Here is a 22,646-nt window from a genome sequence, read left to right as displayed (position 1 = left end):
CTCTGCAGTGTCTCTACAGATCCCACAGAGCATCACTAATGGTTCATCTCCAGCCTTGCCATAGATGCTAGGGCATGTCCTTGTTTTCTCATGTCCTCCAGCTCCTTCTCCCACCCTAGTCTAATTCAGTGGAGTGCCAAGGGCACCTACTGTTTTGATCAACCTTTCCTTTCTACATGCCATCATTCACTAATCAGTTAACATGGTGCTATTGTAAGCAATGATTAGTCTCATGCTAACTAAAGCTCTTGAATTTTATTTCTGTCTACATCTCGCCTGTGTGCCACATTCATAGAACTGACATTGCCACTGGGCATCTCATGAGCATCCCAGCAGACTCTGAGTGATGGCCCTCTAGATTCTGACCTTCTCTCATCAACTTCCCACAGTGGTATCAAAGTGCCCCATGGACTGCTCACACAAGACTAGCCATTCACAGTCTTCTGTCCTCTGCCACACCCCTTCTGTAGATGAGGGTTGTCTGAGACTAGAACACACCCTTCCTTCCCACCCTAAAATCCTCTTCCCCCTGAATATTACTGACTCTGTCTTCATTGGTCATTTTCTCTTCCATCAGAGCAACATCCCTTGGGCCACCAGAGTCTCCTCCAACCAACCATCACCCTCATCCTCTGACCCCTTGCTGGAATGGATGTGTATCCCCAACAAGTCCAATGGTGAATTCCTTGATGTCCATTCAGGGTAAATGCTTGAGAGAGAGCTTTAACTGAACAGTAGTTGAGCGTAGACTATACATGACAGTTTCACAATACTGTGTCACGGGCAGCTCCAAACCTGTCTGGAGGGAAAAGTCATCTGGGCCATGAGTGGCAGCAGTACAAATAGTTATTTACTGATGTTGTTACTTGATAAAGGTCAAACACAAAAGCCTTGGGGGCCAAAGGGAAGGCAACTCAGTCAATTGAAGTTCATAGTCTTTGTTATAACTCTGTCCCCCGAGACTCCATTTTCCTACTACAAATAATCTGAAGTGTTATTTGCACTTCAGCCTTTTGATAGAGTTCTGATTGTCTGGACAGATAAACAGCCAGCAGGGATTGGTGTCTGGCTGCTGCCAGCTGCTTGCTTAAGGCCCACTTGAGGGCTGACTGGTGAGAAAACAGGCTAGTCTAAGGGCCAGAGTGAGGAGAGTGATGATCAGAGGGAGGAAGATCAGAGAGGTGGGGGTGATGGTCTGTGGGAAGAGAATGTGATGGTTCAAACAATGTTGGTCTGATGAAAGGGAAATGATGGATGGAAACAGGGCAGCTAATGTTCAGTGGGAGGAGGGTCTAAGAGCAGAAGGAGGGATGTCAGACAGATCATAAGAAACTCCAATAATTTTTTTTGGAAGAAGTAGCAGGAGTCTGTGCTAGATGTTAGAGATACCCATGGCAAGTTTTCGGATGTTTCCAGTTATTACAACAATTGTTGAAACCGGGTACTATTATTATTCTTATTGCACAGATGGAGAAGCATAGACTCCCAGAGGCCACGATCATCCTCCTGGCAAGTGGCAGGTACATCAATGGCCTGTTCTCTTCAGGAACCTAGGCTTATCTTTAACATATGTTGTTCCATGATCATGTGGTATGCTGTGGACCCCTCTTCCTTCCCTGGGTCCCCGACTAGCCTCCTCTTTATGGACTCCTGGCACTCTTTACACTTCCACGTCAAAGCTCCCTGCTCACTGCTACTACCACCTCTAATTAGTACATAACAAGTGCGATGCAGGCATGCAGTACCACAGGGCTCGGGCCACTGGAGTGGCCCATGATCATCACTTCTATCATTATTTTAAACTCTTGAGCTCCCCAAATTAATTAACTTTCCACTACAATCTTCACAGCTCCTGAGAGAAGGGAGCCCCATTTGGAACTGTGTCCTTTCTTCCTTAGCTCTGTGTGTAATTTCTAAAGTACTGAAAGGAAAGCATGAGAAAATGATATTTAAGATTTTTTTTTTTTTTTTGGTTTTTCGAGACAGGGTTTCTCTGTGTAGCTTTGCGCCTCTCCTGGAACTCACTTGGTAGCCCAGGCTGGCCTCGAACTCACAGAGATCCGCCTGGCTCTGCCTCCCGAGTGCTGGGATTAAAGGCGTGCGCCACCACCGCCCGGCGATATTTAAGATTTTTAATGCGCATGAATACATACACACACATATATATGTGTGTGTGCATATATATATATATATATATATATATATATATATATATATATATATATATATATATATATATATATATACCATGTGCATGGCTAGTGCTCATGGAGGCCAGAAGAGGATGTCAGCTTCTGGAACTAGAGTTATAGGTGATGGATGATGACTGCCAAAAGGGTTCTGGGAACCAAACCCCAGTCCTCTGCAAGAGCACTGAGTGCTCTTAATGACTGTCAGCCTCAGAGAAAATGCTATTTTAATCAAAGGACATGTGCATATTTTCAGTTCTTGATAAAATTCTAAGGAATGCAACCCCGGATGGCAGCATGGAGTTTGGAATGGAAGCTGTACTAACAGGTGACATATCTGAGCTGGGAGGAATGAGCTGATTTTTTTTTGTGTGTCATCACAGCCCTGCCATGTTCTTGCCAAAACTCCTATGTAAGACTCTCAGTGCTTTGTGAACTATGACTGATGCTTCCCACAAACAGAACACATATTCCCTCCAGGGCTTGCTGGACATTCCCCAGGTACTCGGTAATGAAACAATCCTCAATACTTATAGAAAGATTGACATTCAGTCCCGAAAAGCTTGGTTTGGATCACAAGAGATTGAACCTGGAAATCAATAATAGATGGGCAACTGAATAGCTCACACAGATGTGTGGAAATTAAACAACATCCTCATAAATAACCAATGGATTAAAGAAGAGACCAGAGGGAAATAAATGTGTTTTGTGTTGAAAACTTAGGGGATTCCACGAATGCAGTCCTGGGAGGGGAACTGCAGCATGTGCTCATATCAGGAAAGAGGAAAGACTTCAAATCAATAGCACACTATCTTTAATAAACTGGTGAGACCAGAGCAAAGCAAACCGAAAACAAGCAGAGGCAGGATGCAATCACACACAGAGAACCAGATGAGAGCATAGGAAAATACTAAAGAAAATTACCCAAGTGTGAGTCAGTTCTTTGACACGCCCTTGGACACTAGTCTTCATAAGTTCCTTTGACTGAACTTTTAATCTCAGGGTATTTTCTTCCACTTCCTATCAAACCACCCTTCTTTTACTTACTTGCTTTTTTATTTATTTAATTTTACTAGGAGACAGGAGCTCATGTAGCCCAGGCTGGCTTGGAGACTTCTATGTAGGCTGGGGTGGCAGGCATGTACCTCTATGCCTGGTTTATGGAGAGCTGGGGATGGAACTCAGGGCACCCTACATGCCAGTCAAGCATGCTACCAGGGGTGGCCACATACCAGCACTCACACCACTGTTCTTCATGCACAACATCTAATCAACAGGGTTCAGAGAACCATCTTACAATGTAAGGGCCTTGTCTGTTCTCATACATTCTAAAACTGTTACAACCATTGAGCTCCTGATACTATATAATCTACTCTTTAACGAAACAGGAAGAATGATGAAGACAGGAGTCAGAACCCAGAAAAGCAGAGTGGTGGAGGGGTAAGACTCGAATGCTCATGTAGTACCTCGAGAGCCATGGTAATACTCCAGTCACAGTTAAGATCTGAGACCATCACTGAGTAATGAGCCCTCCAGAGACTGGGCTTCTCCACTGTCAGGGAAGTTCTGTCGACTTGGACTGTGGTTCTTGGGCACTGGAAGCTCTGGTATGAGACCTGGGGACAGCAGGACTGTGATTGGAAAGAGAGCTTGGGTGTGTATCAGGGAAGAGTGGAGACAGTCTGAATCCTCTTTTGGTTCTCCTGGGGTCTCTCACCACCTGTGAGCAATGCAGATAGCATATCATGGGGGGCTGTGCTGCATCAAGGAATTTCCCAATTCTCTTCAGCTACGACTATGGGCAATCAATGGCTCAAAACCACGTGAAGAAGAGATTCTGAGAACTTCCTAGCATCATATATCAATGGTAAAAATGGTGCATCATAGTTAAATGGCCAGGCATGTTGGACTTTTAACCTCACCAGTTCACAGCCTGTGCACTGTGTGACCATGACTGATGCAGAGCTATGACATGCCAGGGCTGTCCTCACAGTGTACCCTGGTGTTTACTGTTATTATACCAGTTTCTACAGTAGAGAAGGAAGCTCAGAGGAAATTGGGGAAAAGACAATGTGTAGATATTTCTGTGTTGATAGTAGTGTGGTGTGTGCTTGATAGGGTTGAGTGTGGTTTGTGTGTGTGTGTTTGTATGGTGTGTGTGGTTTGTGTACTTAGTAGTATGGGTGTATAAATGTTTTGTGAGTGTGCAAACTAATAGTGGACTTCAGAGAGTGTCTTTCTGCCTTTCTCCTATCACTCACCATACTTGTATTTTGAGGCAGGATCTCTCACTGAACCTGAAGCTAACTGATATCTCTTGACTACCTGGCCAATGAGCTTCAGAGATCTGCCAGTCTCCACACCCCTTCTCTCTAGTGATACGGTAAGGATGTATGCTGCCTTATTTGATTTTTACCTGAATGCTAGGGGCCTTAACGCAGGTCTTCATGCTTGCTTGGCAAGAACTTTACTGATGAGTCATTTCCCTGGTCCCGCTGTGACTTTTCTAATGGATGCCTTAGAAACTCAGAGGGGAAACTGAAACAGAGCTGCAGGTCACCTCTAGACTAAAGTGGGATGAACTGGAACTGCAGGACTCTGCCTCCTTTACAGGATAACAAAACCTCTCTTATCACCTATCAGGCAAAACACTCATAAATATAAAACAAAATAAATAAATCCTGAGTTGTTTGTTTTTAAATGCCAGATATTAGGGCTATGGAGATAGTTTAATCGGGAAAATGCTTGCCATGCAAACATAAGGACCTGAGTTCAATCTTCAGAACTCGGATTTTAAAAAAGTCACTCATGACGTCTTATAATGCCAGCACTGTGTGCATGGAGACAAGCAGATTCCTGAAGCTCACTGGCCAACATGGTGAGTTCTAGGCTAGTGAGAAACTGTATCAATAAACAATGTGGATCACTGACACCTGAAGTTGACCATTGGCCTCCACATGTGCATCTTTACCCCCATGCATAGGAACACACACACACACACACACACACACACACACACACACACACACACACACACTACCCCACACTGGAGATGGAAGCAGTGGTACCAGCTCTGTATCAACTTCTGAGATCGGTGAGTCCCTGCCTAAAATGAACACACCACCACTTCCTAGGATTTCAGGAATGGATTGCCAAGCACTTTCTGGTTGGGTGACAATGACTCATACTTCTGTCACTCATTCTAAAGCTGCCATTTTCAGAACAGAGCTGGTGTCTATAAGGCTGCCTAGACCCTAAACTTGGTGGCTCTACCATCCTGCATAGGTTCTGTGCTCTCTCTCTCTCTCTCTCTCTCTCTCTCTCTCTCTCTCTCTCTCTCTGCCTATGTATGCAATACTCTATATTTAGGTACTTTGTAACTGAGCATCCCTCCCCACTCTCGTTACCTTGAACAGTTTGACCTCAGCCAGATGGCTGCTCCCCCTCCCCAAAGAAAGAGATTGCAGCAGCCTTAGTCTCTGAAAAGTGACCTTGGGAACACCTGTTCTCCCTCCATCCTCAACCCTGGAGCCCAAGGCTGATCCTCACATGAGAAAGAAGGCTTCCCTGTATCAGGGCAGAGTTCTGGCCACACTGGGATCTTCACTGCCAAAACCCTGATGGAGCTTTACTACCTTTCTGCTCACCTGTGCCTCCTCTGTCCTATCCAGCTCCTGCCACCTACCTGCCCTGTGATGATTGGAGTCTGCACACAATCAATTAGTCAGTCACCAAGCAGCAGTCTGTAATTTGAACCTGTCCGAGCTCAAGACAGCTGACATGCACTTTGGGTTTATCATTATGTTTCCTCACAGTGAGCAGCAGCTTCCAAGTCATGTGGATCCCAGAACAAAGAAAAGTCTACAACAGATGACTGGGGAGAGGGGTGGGCTCAAGAGGTTAAGAATGCCTGCTGCACAATCATGAGGACTGGAGTTCAGATTCCAGTACCTACACAATACACCAGGTATCCCATGCATGCCTGTATCCCCAGCTCTGAGGGTGGGTGTGGGGGCAGAGGCAGAAGGAGCTGGGGCTTCTTAGTTTCTAGCCTAGCCAAGAAGATGTGAACCGCAGGTGAGACTGTGCCTCAAAGGAACAGGCTGAGAAAGAAAGAGGAAGCACCCAATGCCCTCTTCTGTGCATGTACATAGCTGCACACACACATGCATACACACTCTCTCAAACACATACACACACACAAAAATAAATAAATAATATTCGTTCTTTTATAAAGGAGAAAGGAATCTCACACACTCATTCTTCTGATAGAAACTTGCAGCAAGAGTGTCTGTGTCCTTCTCCAGTCCTAGACCTGGATGGTTGATCCAAAGGGGAGACAGAGATATTGAGCTGCTAAGTATGGTTATAAAATGTACAATGAATTCACTGCTTCAAGTGAACCTTCAAGAATCCCATTAAGAAAATGTAAAACGCCGGGCGGTGGTGGCGCACGCCTTTAATCCCAGCACTCGGGAGGCAGAGCCAGGCGGATCTCTGTGAGTTCGAGGCCAGCCTGGTCTCCAAAGCGAGTTCCAGGAAAGGCGCAAAGCTACACAGAGAAACCCTGTCTCGAAAAACCAAAAAAAAAAAAAAAAAAAAAAAAAAAAAAAAAAAAAAATGTAAAACTACTTCTATAGAACTCAGAACTAAGTGGGGGGGTCTCATGCCTTGGCCCCTCTAAGAAGTGATTTTGAGTTTCTCATTTGAAATCACGCTGTGAAATTGCAAACTTAAATTTTCTGAACTTCTAGTCAATAGCAGAATATCTTAGTAGATCATCTGATAAATGAAATTCTTGGGGACTGAGTGGGTTAGATCAAATTTCTGATTGTCTAACAAAGAAATCTTTTAATTTATAGATTTGGATGAAAATGTATTCATTGACTATTGCTATAGAAAGTAAAGACTGAGGAAGGAGGGCTTTGGCTGTAGGAGCCTTTGGAGTCCTGGGGTCACCATTCTGATGCTTCTCACTAGACATGAGGCAGAGGCAGGAGGATCATGAGTTCAAGGCCAGTCTGGGATCATGACAAAACCTGACTCAACAAAAAATAATAAAAATGAGAGGTACATTTGCTGAGTCCATTCAGAGTACACAGCTTGGTTGATTTTCTTTTTACAGTTCTTACTGTTTTGTTTCTTAGCCTTACTCTCAAGTTTACTACCTAGGGCAGGAGACAGGTCTTGAATAATTGAGAAAAATATCGTTAAACAAAGTTTGACTGAGCTAATAGCTGAATAAAGAGGAGCCACGACAGGTGGAAATGATACAAGGAAAAGGTATTTCTGTATACAATCAGACTGGCCATTTATTTAAAGGGAGCTTGAATCCTGAACAGATGTGAGAAGATAATTTTCAGACAAGTATTTCAGTCCAGGTTTTGTTTTATTGGGAGCAGCACATGTCAACCTGGTGTTGTTGTATGAATTTCTGGGAAAAAAATTTTCTAGTGTTGCCATGTTCTTTTTTTTCAAAAATTTATGTATCTATTTTACATCTGACCACAGTTTCCCCTCTCTCCTCTCCTCCCATTTCCTACCCCCTCATCTCTTCACCCTCCTCCCAATCCACTACTTCTCTGTTTGTTCAGGAAGGTTTCCCATGGTATCAGGAAAGCATGGTGTATCAAGTTGCAGTAAGACCAAGCACCTTGCCTTGTCCCTAGGCTGAGTAAGGCAACCAGGTATGAGGAATCAGTTTCCAGGAGCCAGCCAAAGCCTTAGGGACAGCCCCTGCTCCCACTATTAGGAGTCCCACAGATAGATCAAGCTACACAACTGTCACATATATGTAGAGGGCCTAGGTCGGTCCCATGCAGGCTCCATGGTTGCTGGTCCAGACTCTGTGGATTCCTGGGGCCCAAGTTAGTTGTTTCTATGGGTTTTCTTGTGGCGTCCTTGACCCCTCTAGCTCCTACAATCCTTTCTCCCTTCTTGAGCAAGATTCCCCAAGCTGGGTCTAATGTTTGACTGTGGGTCTCCGCATCTGTTTCCATCAGTTACTGGACGAAGTCTCTCTGATGACAATTGGGGTAGTTACCAATCTGATTACAGGAGATGGCCAATTCAGGCTATGTATCCACTATTACTAGGAGTCTTAGCTGGGGTCATCCTTGTAGAGTCATGGGAATTTCTGTGAAAACTTTTAAAGGTTAAAGTTTAGTGAGAGACTTTTGTAGAATAGTTGAGGTTAGAACATAATTTCTTCATGATGTTTCTATAAGGGATGGATGCAAAAGAGGGATCCTACTGGGTTGGAGGAATAGCTCGATGGTTAAGAGCACTTACTGCTCTTCCAGAAGATAGGAGTTCAGTTCTCAGGACACATACCAGGGGCTTTATAACCATCTATAACTCCAGCTCCAGGGGATCTGACACCTTTTGGTTTCTGTGGACAACTGTACTCATACCCTGTATCAACTGTACCAACCCCCATACTACTATTAAAATTCCTTCCCTGGACGTAACAAAGCTCCCAAAATAGTGCCACCAGCTGCTACAAGTATTCAAACCATGAGCCTGTGGGAGATGTTTTACATTCAAATCATGACAGACATACATTATCATCTCAGCTCAATCCCAGATGAGAGCTGGTAGGATGAAGCTCATGATGACATGAGGGTACAGATGTGTTCTCATGTTTATAGTTTCAACTACATCCAAGAACCCTTTACCAAGGCTCATTATCCACTGGCTTTGAGGCTTACAGTGAGACTTATAGTGATGTTTACAATGAAGCTTACAGTGAGGCTTCCACTACGGAAAGTAAAGTGGAACATTGGTACTGAGGGTGGAGTCCCTCACTTGGCACCTGCTGCCAGGTTCCCGGAGGTCCATCCATAGCTTTGGGTATGCCTCTAAGCTCTGAAACTCTCCCTGTGTCAGGCTGGGATAGAATAAACTTAGCTCTCTTTCTTAGGAAGACGTAATTCCTGATGAGCTTGGACTGGCCACTGAGGGATGCATCAGGCCTTCAGTAACTAAGTTTAGCTTTTATGATTGTACCAGAGTAAGAACTGGGAAGAACCATTTTAGAGGACCCTTCTTTGCCTTTATAAGACCCCTGTGGTATAGACACTGCGCACTCCATTTTTCACACAGCAAAATTGAGATTCAGGGAGTTTTACTTGCTCAAGGTACCTCAGTAAATGCTGAACAAAATTCTCCTACAGTGAATGAGCCAGCCACAGAGCTGGAAAGTGCCTGGTGTCTGCTGAGCACCTGGTGGTTCGCTGGGAACTGGGATAAGTCAGGCTCCAGTTTGAGCACCTTGTTCCTCTCCAGAGGAAAATGGCCCAGGTTCCTCTCTCGGGGGCTGGAATCACACAGAATGTATGCGAGCACCAGGAAGATCCTGTTGCTGTACGGGACACCACACTACCTTCAAACAGAGAACCTTTCTCTACGCATGGTTTACTTCTTTCTTAGGAACAGTTGCTCTGATGGAACCTTCCAGTCTCTGATGAGAGTAGGAATCTGGGCTTTACACCTAAGCTTTCAGGGAGAGGTGTGAAGAAAATGCCCAATGGCAAAAAGATGGGATCTCTAAAAAGGGCACTGGGAAACCTGGGCTTTCATGCAAAGAAAGAAACCTGGACTCTGACATTATAAAAGAACCCTGAATGGATAGAGGATGTAAATGCAGCTCCCAGAACTGTGAAACCTCTAAAAGAAGCTGCATGGGAATGCCTCGTGGCATCAATATGGTCGATGTTTTCTTGGTAAGCATAGGTAGCTGAAGTAAATGTTCACAGGTGGGATCATATGAAACTCAGAGCTTCTGTATGGCCAAAGAAATAGTCTGCAGAGTGGAAAAGAAGTCAGCCCAATGAGAAAATGTTTATCAGCCATGCATCTGACGACAGGGGATAATCTGTGCAGAGGGAGATCTACAAGCTAATGGGAAAGGATTAAATGAGCTGGTTGAACAATGGGCACAAAGCTCCAAAGAAGATTCATGATGACCACAAGGTACACAGGAATGAAAACTGAAACCTCAGTGAGCTGTCACATTTGCCAGCTAGAACAGTTATTATATATAAGAAATGATAACACATGTTGAAAAGATGTGGAGTGGACCCTTGTGTACCACTGGGTAGGAATGGAGAGTGATGCAGTCTCTACTGGAAGCATCATAGAGGCTCCATGTAATCATAAAACCAGAATGACTAGCCATGTGATCCAGCTGTAGCTGTGGCCACTTACTTACCCAAAATAATTAAAATCCAGGGCTGGGGAGACAGATGTTCAGTTGGAAAAGTGCTTCCTGTACAAGCATGAGGACTTGAGTTTGGATCCCTACTATCCATGTGAAAAGCCAGGCACTGTGGCATGGGCCTGTAAGCCCAGCCGAGGGAAGCCAGAGAGCCAGGAGGATCTCTGGACCTCACTGGTCAGCTAGTCTAGTCAAATTGGTGAGCTCCAGGCTCAGTCAGACTCTGTCTCCAAAAGTAAGGTAGGGAACAACTGAGGAAGATACCCAATGTTGACCTGTGGCCACAGAGTGCACTTACATGCATACACACACATACACACATACATACACAGAGCACATGTGTGTGCTTGAATTAAAAGCAAGATCTCAAAGTAACACTGTCATCCACACATTCACTGTAAGCACCATGACTCAACAGCTAGGATACCATGAACACACACTAAAGTAAGTCTTTTAAAAGATACACACACACACACACACACACACACACACACACACACACACACACATATATATATATATAAAATTGTACTGTGTGTGCCTGGTACCCCTGGGGTCCAGAAGAAGGCACTGGACAACCTCGATGGGTGTGAACTGCCATGTGGCTGCTGAGAACTGAATCTGGGTCCTCCGCAAGAGCAACAAGTGCTCTTAACTGCGAACCATTTCTCCAGCTCCTGTTTGGCTATTATTTGTGTAAGGAAAAGGATCTTACCTCGAGTATATGAGTACTTCTACAATGTGGAAGCATTATCCTTAATTGCTGACCCTTCTACCATAGCAACTTGCTGTCAATCAGCTGTTCAGTCACCTGTCAATCAAAACCCTGCTGGAGGGTCTCTTTCCTTTTAGATGGCATTTTTCTGCTCCAGTCTGAAGACAGAACAAAAATAGACAAGCGGAGACATCTAATTTCATCAACCGAATCATGCTTGCCAACAAAGGGGAAATACCTGCCTGTTTATATTTTTATTATCCCCTCCAGTGCTACATAGACAAGAAAATAACCAAAATAAATATTTTCCATTAGCCCCTGGCATAAATCATGATTCGCAATGACAGGTTCCTCAGCAGCACATACACCTGTGACAATATTCACGGCAGTGTTTGTTGAGTGCTTATTGATTGCCAGACACATTTAGAAGTGTTTGACATGGCTGTTCCTGCGTGATTGTTATGACATTCTTATAAGGCAGACATCATCATTGCTGTGCTGTAGCTGGGAGACCTGGGCACTGTAGAGACAAATGATGGAGCCCACTGTGGCTCTGTCCACACAGATTAAACTTGCACTGTTGGAGTCTCACTCTCTGATGGATGGATGGAACCCCAGCAGCTGAATCAAGTGTGCACTGCTTGAAAAATCATGTTCACCATCAGTAATGATGGCACCAGAGATTATATAAACTAACAATAACAGGGACTGGGCTGGAGAGATGGATCAGAGATGAGAATGCTTGCTGTTCTTGTAGAGGATCGGAGTTTGGTTCCTGGTAACCACAACTGTCTGCAACAACAGCTCCAGGGAATTCACACTCCCTGCTGGCCTCCGTGTGCACCTGCATGCATGTGTGCATGTACACACACACACACACACACACACACACACACACACACACACACACACGAATAAAAGCAAAAACAAGGGACTGGCAAGATGGCTCAGAGGTTAAGAGCACTGGCTTCTCTTGCAGAGGTCCTGAGTTCAATTTCCAGCAACCACATGGTGGCTCACAACCATCTACAGTGACATCTGGTGCCCTCTTCTGGCACGTAGGTATACATGCAGGCAGAACACTGTATATTTAATAAATAAATAAATCTTGAAAAAATAAATAAATAAACAAGAGGAGGTCTGTAGCTCCTGTCAAGCCTGTATGTGCACAAGTCCCAAACTCCTTTCCGTGCTCATCCAAAAACATCTATTGTGAACTTGAATGGGGGGCCCCTATCCTGCTGGACTGGACATGCTTTTCAAGCTTTGCTTTTTATGTTTTTCCTGGTTTAAGTGTACCTTCCTCTCACTCCTCCTTATTCTTTTCTGTAGCTTGATTTTTCCTGCCTGGCCCACAGTCAGGACAAATCTCTGACACCCGCCAGTCCCACAGCCATTCAGACCCAACCAAATAAACACAGAGACTTATATTGGTTACAAACTGTATGGCCGTGGCAGGCTTCTTGCTAACTGTTCTTACAGCTTAAATTAATCCATTTTCATTAATCTATACCTTGCCACATGGCTCGTGGCTTACTGGCATCTTCACATGTGGCTTGTCATCATGGCGGCTGGCAGTGTCTCTCTCTCACAGCCTTCCACTTCCCCGCTCTACTTTTCCATTTGTTTATCCTAAGGCTGCTCTCTGTAGGCGCTCCAGCTTGGCTCCCCTGCCACTCCTCTCCCCTGTATCCAGACAACTTGATGCCCTTCCTGTGGAAGGCTTTCTAATTTGGAATACAGCTTCTGTCTGCCTGCCCCCTGCCTTTCTGACCATGAAGGACCCTTGCCCTTTCCTCTCCTGAGATGGGAACTATAAGCCTTTTATGCAACCCCCAAAGCAGGCCAGGGTGGCTGCTGTTCTGGGCAGGTACCCAGGGCCATCACTGCCCCCACCCACTTCCTGGCTGCAGCCTCTATGTTATAATACGTTGCTGATTTCCCTTCTGCTAATTTTGCATACTTCTGTCAGAGATGGGACCTGCAATGCCTGTATGCTCTTCCCTCTACTTTCTGCCTTTATTGTCTATTTTACAAAGTCTGCTTCACTATTGTATAGACACTTAAGATCAGCACCAGATACAGGGTCAAGGTTCTTCCCTGACTGACCAAGCAGAGCTGAGAGCTATGATTTCTTTCCAGTGTTCTCTAGCCTCAGTAATATCATTAGGCAGTACCATGGCTCCACGGCCCCTCAGGGTAAGGAGCTGAGCCTGGATGAGACATCAAGAGAACACACACAAGAGGTGGGTGGGATAGAAGACACTCAGTTGAAGATTTCTGCATGAGAAGCTGCATTTGGAGATAGCAGGATACTATCTAGCCTCCCCACCTCAGAATACCCCACCTGATCCTCAGTCCCAAACCACAGATGATAAACGCACTACATTAGAAAGCTACAGCCAAGAATGCCTTCCTCCCCACTGCTCTGACTTGTCAAGTTACCCATGAGTTTATTTTGAGCCACATGAAACTTTGCAGCCAATTAAAATCAATCAAGTAGCAATCAATATTTAAACAAAGCACTAAGAGCTGTGCTGTGTACCCTACACCCCAACTAGGGTTTCATGGACACTCTCCTGCCTTCTCTCTGTTAGTGCAAAACACAGCTCTCACCCTAAAGGGAATAAGAGAGTTTATTCTTGAGCCAAATATGAGTGACTGTGGCCTGGCAACACAAATTTGGCTTACCCTCAAATAATGTGCTCCACTATAGAAGAGGGTACATGAAATTTTATTAGCAATAGAACCAAGGAAATCACACATCAAAGTGTTTTCCAAATACTTTGCTGGGACTATGGGTGGGTGGGCTGCAGCAAAGCAGGGAGCTGCTGGAGGTTTCAGATGCTGTCTAAGGACCTTCTCAGCTTTGGGGCTGGTAGAAGCTAGTTTTTGAGTTCTGTCAGACAAGGGACCTGCTCTCCCTTTATGCTTTTCCCTCTCCTTTCTGTCTTTATCTATGTTACAAACTTTCGTCAGTCCAGTGTGTCCACTTTGAGATCAGCACCAGATTCACTGTTGAGTCAAGATTCTTCCCTGGATACCCAAATAGAGCTGAGAGCTAGGCTTCTTTCTGATTCTCTCAACCCTCAGAGACATCATGGGGGAGGCACTGTGGCTCCATGGCTCCTACTAGTATGAGGCTGGGATGGGATAGAAGCTAGTTGTTGGAACCAGAATACGTTTTAAGGTTTTGATAATCACAGATGTTAGGTCAGACCCAAGAGTGACAGTGGATGGTTTTCAAAGGGTCTAACAACAGCTAATTTGTCTCTGCTCTGCAACATTTTAGTTCCCTATAATTTTGAAGTTCAGTAATTTAGTCTTCTAGAATCTTTAACATAGGTACAGTTCTTTTCTCCTTTTCTTTCTTTCTTCTTTTTTTTTTTTAGTTTCTCTCTTTCCCTCAGGAACTTCAGCTCACATCTGCATGCTGCTCCATCAGGGGTCTGAGGTGCCTACCCTGTGGACTTCTCCTTCCCTAGAAGAATACTTGGCTCTGAGGTCCCCAGTTGCTAGTTCAGCCCCAAAGCATGCCAATCCAGGGCCTTGCTTCAGAGGCCTGACCCCTCTGACAAGTGATATCAGGTGGCCAGTGGGCTGCCAATCAGATCAGGTAATCCCTGTCCCCCATCAGGACAAATAATTCCCTAGCAAAGATTGGAACCTAGCTGCAAGAGATTCTTAGTGGTCAGCTTTTAACAATTACTTCAACCACTGTGGAAAGCAGATGGCATGCACTATAATTATTTTTCACATATCCATCACTCAGATTTTGACTAACATCACTAACATTTTGCTTATGTATTTCATACCTATTTTTAAAAATTATTTCAAGGAAATAAAAACAGACATTTGGCATCTAAATAATTCAATAGACATCTTTTTGAAAAAAGGAAATCTGAGTGGTGGACAACTCAAGAATAAAGACTCTACTTTCCAGATCTTTTCCTGTGTAAGAACATTTTCATAATTTAAAATTAGTTTTTTCTCATGTCATCTTACTTTCCTAGTTATTAAAAAAACTTGGTCCATACAGTCAAATCTTGAACTGCAGCCTGTATGCCATCTGTGGCGGATGTGTGTGAGTTGACTTGGAAAGGACCTGCTCCGACAACACCCCGGTTCCATCACTGGCCAACCAACAGGAGAGGTCAGTAGTCCCATCATAGACTTGTCTTGTTTCCTCCCCACATCCAGTATCCAGACACTCTACATCCTAAAAATTAGACCTGCGGCCTTGATTGGATTTGTGTACCTATTTTTGAGCTACCTCTTAAGTGATTCTAGGCACAGAAAAGAATACTCTGCTTGCCCCTTTGTTAGGGCTACAAGGGGTGATGACTCCATTAAGTTTGGCCAGCACTGTTCGCAGGAAGTCAGAAGTAAAGCCCCAACTCACCCCTCCAAACACACACACACATCTTGTAACCAGCAGGTGATCTCTGGGGGACCTTTTGTGTCATTTTAATATTTAAAGCTGTCTTAGCCACTTTTGACATTTACCTAAGCCAATCACTTTCCATGCAAAGGAACAAGAGCAAGAGATTACTGTTAGGCCACTGAGAGGATTGGTGAGGATTGGTGGGCACGAGACAAGGCCACAGGGAGGGCCCACTTGTCTATCTCCAGCCAACTCCTGGTCCCCAGAAGTTGGGTGAAGGAGAACACTCAATGCCTGAAAGAGTTAACACTCCCTCTTTTGGTCTTATGAATCTTCTCAACAGTGAGTGAATCTTCGGGGAGCAGACACTTGGGAGTGGTGCTGAGTGCCAAGGTGCCCCTTTGTTCATTGCCGAGGACGTATTTCTTTATTTTCCTTTCCCTTTCATTTTCCAGGCCCCATGAATTATTTATTTGTTATTAAACCCAACTGAATGAGATTTCAAAGGCAATGAAAATTGCCCAAGTTCAAATAGAACCAAATCAACACTAGAGCTCCAACTGGCCCTAATACTCAGGCTGCTTGTCAAGGGCCCCAGGGTATCCCTGAGTCTGCTGATCACCAGGTACAGAGAATCCGGGGCTGAGACTACTATTTGGCTTCACCAGGACCCACTGTCCTGACAGAAGGCAGAGAGCCACAGTCACTGTGGGGGAAAGCTCTAACTTCAACCTTCATTTTTCTTTAATGTAATTAACAGATCTGGAGAAATAGCTTTAGTGGTTGAGAACACTAACTGCTCTTATAGTGGACTCAGGTTCATTCCCACAACCCACACCAGGCAGCTTACAACCGCCTGTGACTCATTCCAGGGGATCTGATGTCTTCCTCTGGCCCTCACAGGTATGTGTGGGCCTGTGACATACACAAACTCACATAGGCACACACATTATGATCATCTCTGTGGGATGTAACAGGAGGATTGGAGATTTGCTTTTGTAATATTTAAACCTTTGTAATGGACAGGTCCCTCACTCACATATTAACTCTGTGTGTGTGTGTGTGTGTGTGTGTGTGTGTGTGTGTGTGTGTGTGTGTGTGTGTTAGAGAGAGAGAGAGAGAGAGAGAGAGAGAGAGAGAGAGAGAGAGAGAGAGAGAAGCATTTAGTTTCTATTCTCTCAGCAATTTCCCAAGACTCATTACATCATTGCTAACTAATTGCCTCACTGTGCAATAGGTTACCCAAGCTTACTCCTCCTAACTAAAACAGTTCCCTTGGATTGATCTTGTCCACCGATTACAGATCCTAGCCTCTGGAAGCTGCTGTTCTACTCATGGCTTCTAGAACCCGAGGTTTCTGGGTTCTGCATGGCAGTTGGTGTTTGGCATTTTTGTTCCCATGTCTAGTTTGTTCCATTTAAAGTCCTCCAGGTTTGCCAATGCTGCACCAACGATAGGACTGCCTTCCTTCGTATGGTCTAATAGCATTCCGTAGACTTAGATATCATGTCTCACTCTGCTTTCTGTTGCTGTGGTAAAACACTGACCAAACCCCATGTGAGCAGGAAAGGGCTTCTTTGGCTTAGAGGTCAAAGTCTGTGATCAAGGGAAGCCAAGGAAAAAACTAGAGTCAGAAGCTGAAGCAGAGGGCAGGGAGGCAAGCTGCTTATGGGCGCCCTTTCCCTGGCATGTCTGCCACCTTTCTCATACCCTCCAGCCCACCTGCTTGGAGATGGCACCACCCACAGTGGGCATAACGTTCCTGCATCAACTAGCAATTAAGAAAATATACAATAGACTCGCCCATGGGCCAATCTGATGAAATAAATTCCTCAACTGAGTGTCCTTCTTCCAGGGACTCTAGTTTGTATGAAGTTGACAACAACTAATGTACAATGTTTTAGCCCACCCATTTTACCTGGGAATGCCCCACCTGGGTGCTGCAAACAGTGGTATAATGGACGTGGAGGTGCAGATGTCTCTCCACAGTCTCATCCCATTTCCACTGAGCTCACTGAGAACACACCCAGCTGGGGGGATGCTAGGTCCAATACCAACTCTACTTACTCGTTTAAAGGAAGCCCCACACTGTTTTCCACAGCAGCTGTCCTAACTTGCTTTCCCAGCAACAGTGTGCACGGCTCCCTTTCTCCACATTCCTGACAGGATGTGTCTTCCCAGGTCCAATTTCCCTGGGGGAGCCATCACTACCGATCTGCTTCCTTGGGTGTCTGCTCTGAAATCCATTTTCCCCATTTTTGGCCTTGCTACAACCTTCCTTCTAGCCCTTATTTCCTTCTGGAAACTATGCAATGACTCTCAGCTGACCCTGGGGACAGGTTAGTCCCACCTTACTCTTGGGTGTCAGGTACCTGTCATCTTCTCAGAGAAGCGCTCTTCCCGGATCATTTGAACCAGTGTGCCCTGCTTCATGCCTCAGTGCCTCTTGTTTGCTATGAAATCAGCCATTTGATTTTGATTTTTTTTCTACCTAGATAGCCTTGAATCTCCACAAACAGAAGGGATGATTGCAGTGCCCAGCACCTAGCACAGTGCACAGAACACAGCAGGGGGCAGCAGGCTTGCTCGGCCCTTTTGCCAGAGTATAAGCCCCACTGCTCACCCCAGAAAACTAAGTGCTTGAACCATGGCCAACAGATACACCAGGGACTGAGCAGTTCCCTGAGTGACAGGAGGAACAGTGAGAAGGCTGTCTCGCTGTTCCCACGTGTAAAGAACTGAGCCATAGGAGGGAAGAGAGACAGTAAGGCATCCTTTTCCCCATGGGGCAATGTGGGTGGGATTTTAAAGACTGGGAATTAACATGAGGCCCTGGGTCATAGCTAAATCTCAGATACATATGAAGAATGGATGGGTAGTGTGAAGGGGTAGCACTGGAAAGAGACACATACTAGAGTTAGCTGAGTAGTGGTTCGAAAGACAGAGTTGAGATTCATCTCTTTAAAGCCCCGAGGGCAGAGGTTCTCCAACAGGGATATGGATGTAGTAGTGCTCACTAGAGAGCCACAGGGGACCACTGCAAACTGCCATAGCCCAGCCTTTACTCAGACAGAACTAGACACCAGCGTGGCTGTTAGCAGATGGTCTAGACCTGGAGTACCAGGTGTGATGAAGCTCTGACTATATATCTTCTATGAGAATACTTCTGTTTCACACTTTTTTGTTATCATCCCTACAGATGTGTTACCATCCGACAAACCTGGAGATGCAGGGTCCCCAGCCTGGGTCTTGCTCCTCCACTGAGGCTTTATACACACTCTGATGTCTTGGACTAGCTGCCAGAACATGGAGGATGGAGTAGATATCAATCTTCCTTAGAATGTTCATCCTTATTTTGGTGTTGCCTTCTGGATGAATTATTCATAGGTTCAGGGGTTCCTCATGTGCAATGTTCCAATCTAGAGGTCTCTGGGAAAGCTGAAAGACTTCTCAGAAACTCTATGTAGCAGAGGACTCTGAGCAGCTATGGGAGCTCTGCAATATGAATATGGAGCCCTTGTCACCAGAACATGCTAGCGGGTGCCGTGGAAGTGAGGTCCACCATGGGCATTGCACCCGACACTGACAAAGTGCTTCAGGAAAAGCTCATTAGTCCTCCTGGCTGTGCATCATGCGTGGCCAATTTTCTAGCCACTGACAAATGATCTTCATAAAATATGACTGAATTTTCCAGGAAGCAAAATCTCTCAAGGTCTAGACAAAAATACCAAGGAAACTTCACCCGCTAATCCACTAGATGAGGTGTTCTTCCTAGCAGTATCCTTCAACTGTGAGTGAAGCAGGTCATGAGTGATGTGTGGGGCCATAAGGACCTGCAGGTGGTGAAGGAGGAACAAGGAAGGGGTCTGCATGAAGTACAGTGAAAACCAGAGAGGCAGCCTGCAGCAGAAGTTTCTCAAGTCCAAGAAAGGGGTGTATCATGTTCAAATGCCACATGTTCTAGCCAACTATCTCCTCAGAGAGTCACTGACTTCTAAACTCACTGTGGGGATTTCTTCCCATAAAGAAGCCCAGATGTTTTAAGGAAACAATACTGTGAGGATGGCGAATATCACTTCCTATGTATTTTCAAGGAAGAAGGGATGAAAAGATTCTAGAGCCAGAGGTGGGCAGTAAACATCACGGAAACTGTTTTCCAGATACAACAGGGCAGGTACACACATGAACTCGTCATTTCTGTGACAGAACACGTAAGATCTTCACAGTCTCCACCCTGACAAAAATCCCAGCCTGGGGAGCAGGGGCATGAAAGTCCCACTGCCAGCTGAGGAGCTATTGGCATTTTATAGTTCCCGAGAGAGAGCGACTCAATTTTCTTTAAAGATATGACCCTTCATAGGTTGGTGATATGCCAGAGAAGTTCCCACTCCTGAGTAGCTGGGCAAGGCAAATTGAACTCAGTGGGGGAAGGAAAAAGAAGAAATTTCATGGTTGGGAAGGGAGGGAGGGTACAGAGGGTAGTAATGGAAGGAGTTAGGGGGTATGTTCAAATACATTGTATGAAAGTCTCAAAGAACAAAACTATTATTTAAAAAAAGAATCATAGAAAGAAGGCCCAAGGGAAAGGATGGGCTGTGTAGACTGAGCCCTCCTTCAGAGGTGCTGGCCCTGAGCCCAGCAGACAGAAAGACCTCTCCTCAATCTTCACTCTGTCTCTCTGGAGCAGTGTCCTGAGTAGGTGATGACTTAGGGACAGAGATTAAGTGAGTGAGGAACTCAGGGTGGATGAAGTTAATTGGGTCAACAGGTTGATGCTATGGGGCTGGCCTCTGGCTGGGGATGTGTAGACTCCAGTTTCAAAGACTTACTAGGTTATCCTTACTGTATGTTGATTATGACATACAAAACTGTCTTTCACAAGATTCTGTGGATGGCTTGAATTGGCATGGCTTTAAGAGACCAATGTTGAGCACTGTAAGCACAGGAGAGAAACATCAATCTTGAGGGGAAAGGAATTAGATGGAAAAGATGGAGTGAAGAAAGAAAGAGGATGAGAGCCACCATATACTAATCCACCTGTTCCATAACAGCAGAGAGGAAGGTGCAGAAGTGAAGGACGGATCCCAAGGAAAATACTAAAATATACGAAATGTGTTTCACACTCCAGTGGAGAAGACGATGTGAGGGCAAATAAGCAGCCACACACGGAAACATTAAGTGACCATTGGACATGGGAATGTGCAGCCAGATGAGGGGTTTCTATGGAAACCAAGCAGGATGCAGAGGGAGGGCTTCAGGGAAATTCTGCCCTGTACAAAGAACTCACAGTTTGGGAGCCTCAGATCCCTGACAACCTGTGATTCTAGGGAGACTTTAATCATCAAGATCCAAGGGGCTGGAAGCACAGCGGGGAGACAGGAAACAGGAAGTCAGTGTTGATTGAGGGACCGAGTCAGGCAGAGGGATGCTAGCAAAGGACACAAAGACCCACTGAGAGCTCAGATGTGCCCACAAGGAAATTAAAGCAGCTTGTGGTGCTTGGTTCGCTGCATCTTTATAACCGTTGGTTCCTCTCTCATCTGATATGTCTTCCTTTGCCACACATCCACCTGGCCAAAGGCCCTGCTTTGTTTAACTTTTCTCTCTCTGTTGCTTGGAAATCCACCTGTGTTTGAAGGAAGAGGAGGGAAAGAAGGAAGGGAGGAAAGATGGAAAGGAAACAGAGGTGGGAAGAAAGAGAAAAGAAGAAAATAACCAAGTCAATGCCTATTGCCTGAGCTCAGGCTTGGTGCTCCCATGGCGAGTGCCTCAGGCCATTCTCTGTGGGTCTCTCTGGACTGCAGGGAAAATGGCACAGAGGCAGCAAAACACAAAGTCACATGTGATAGTGGTGTAAAGTGCAGGATGAAACTGAACAGGCAGGATGAACACCTGACCTGAACCAGAAAGGTCAGAGGAAGCCTAGTCTCCCAGAAATGGCAGGTGGTGTTCTGCGGGAGCTTTTAGCTGAGCAGTGGAAGATGGAAGTCTAAAGGCAGAAGAGAGAGATAGAAGACAAGGCATGATCAGACCATGGGAGAGAGATGGTCAGATGAGAAACAAGGCAGAGAGGGGAACACTCAGCGACTCATTTCACTGAAGAGGGCTAGGATAGTGCCCAGTCCCAGAAGGGGGTACCTCATACATTGGGAAGAACATGGCCACCGTGCCACAGATGAGTTGGGTACACCCTGGAGACTACAATGCTCTTCACCATCTGTCAGTTCAGGTCAAAGAACAAGTCCATTCTGAGCAGGTGAACAATCATCCACAGAGATAAAGAGGACACTTAGTGGTCTGCTGCCATGTGTGATAAGGCTGAGAAGGGACATTGAGACCTGATGATACTGACCAAGAAGCCACCTAGGGCAGGATGGAGGTCACTCTGCCAGTGGGGAGCCATGTAGCTATGGAGAATGGCCTGACTCTTACTGGAGCTCCATGGAGAAGTGAGGGAAGAATCTAGGCTTGGGGAACAGGAAGAGGCAGGCAGGTGGGGGATGGACAGATGGCCATCATCCAGGATAAGATTGGGGATGGGGAAAAGTTTGCTATGCAGGGCAAAAGGAAAAGTATTTTTTCTCTTTAAAAGCCAAGGACTACTTGAGATAAGAGCAGGAAACAGGCATTTGGAGAACAGATGGTCCTAAATTATATGTAAGGACACTGTAATTTGGAGACTTAATGACAGATTTTATTCACTGGGTTTTCTAAGAGACCTTTAGGTTATAAAAAATAGCAATTCTGGTTATAAAATATCCCACTACTTTGGATTTCTGTGCTCCTTTGTGCAAGTCTGATTGAGTTTATTCCTTACACCAAATTCTAAACTCAAATATTCCCCAGAATGCTCAAGGCTTCTCACTCCCCAAATCCACATCACCCTGAACCTTTCCTTGTGACACTGTATGGCTCCTCCTCAGAAGATGGTTCTTATGTTTGAAAGGGCTCGGCTGAAAGTCTGATTCTCAGAGCCCCTGTGACCTGTCTCTCACAGGTCAGTATTGTCAAGTCTACCCTCTCCTCCCCTTCCCAGTCTTCTAGCACAGCAAACCTGGCCCAGGTTGCCACCATCATGTCTCAAACATTCATAGTGGTCCTCAGCACCCATCATCCCACGTGCCTCTTTGTTCCAGGCCT

At 45.4% G+C, this 22,646-nt stretch overlaps 1 protein-coding gene and 1 long non-coding RNA gene across 9 annotated transcripts in view; one reads left to right on the top strand and one right to left on the bottom strand.

Annotated features, from left to right (window-relative positions):
• The window catches only part of Dpp6 (dipeptidyl peptidase like 6), an 883,656-nt gene that overhangs the window by 588,250 nt on the left and 272,760 nt on the right, over positions 1 to 22,646 (bottom strand). The gene's annotated exons all lie outside the window — the stretch shown is intronic.
• The window catches only part of LOC128099962 (uncharacterized), a 99,172-nt gene that overhangs the window by 69,319 nt on the left and 7,207 nt on the right, over positions 1 to 22,646 (top strand). For 5 of the 6 annotated variants that reach the window (XR_008214619.1, XR_008214622.1, XR_008214620.1 and 2 more), the window contains one exon: positions 4,472 to 4,572. The exons of the other annotated variant lie outside the window; for it this stretch is intronic. This is a non-coding gene — a long non-coding RNA (uncharacterized LOC128099962). The remainder of the gene's footprint in view (positions 1 to 4,471; positions 4,573 to 22,646) is intronic. 6 annotated transcript variants of the gene reach the window in all.

Source organism: Peromyscus californicus, unplaced genomic scaffold (genome assembly GCF_007827085.1).
Source record: "Peromyscus californicus insignis strain IS unplaced genomic scaffold, ASM782708v3 Scaffold_6__1_contigs__length_162567912, whole genome shotgun sequence".
NCBI classification, from domain to species: domain Eukaryota; kingdom Metazoa; phylum Chordata; class Mammalia; order Rodentia; family Cricetidae; genus Peromyscus; species Peromyscus californicus.
This window is presented reverse-complemented; position numbering and strand designations above follow the sequence as displayed.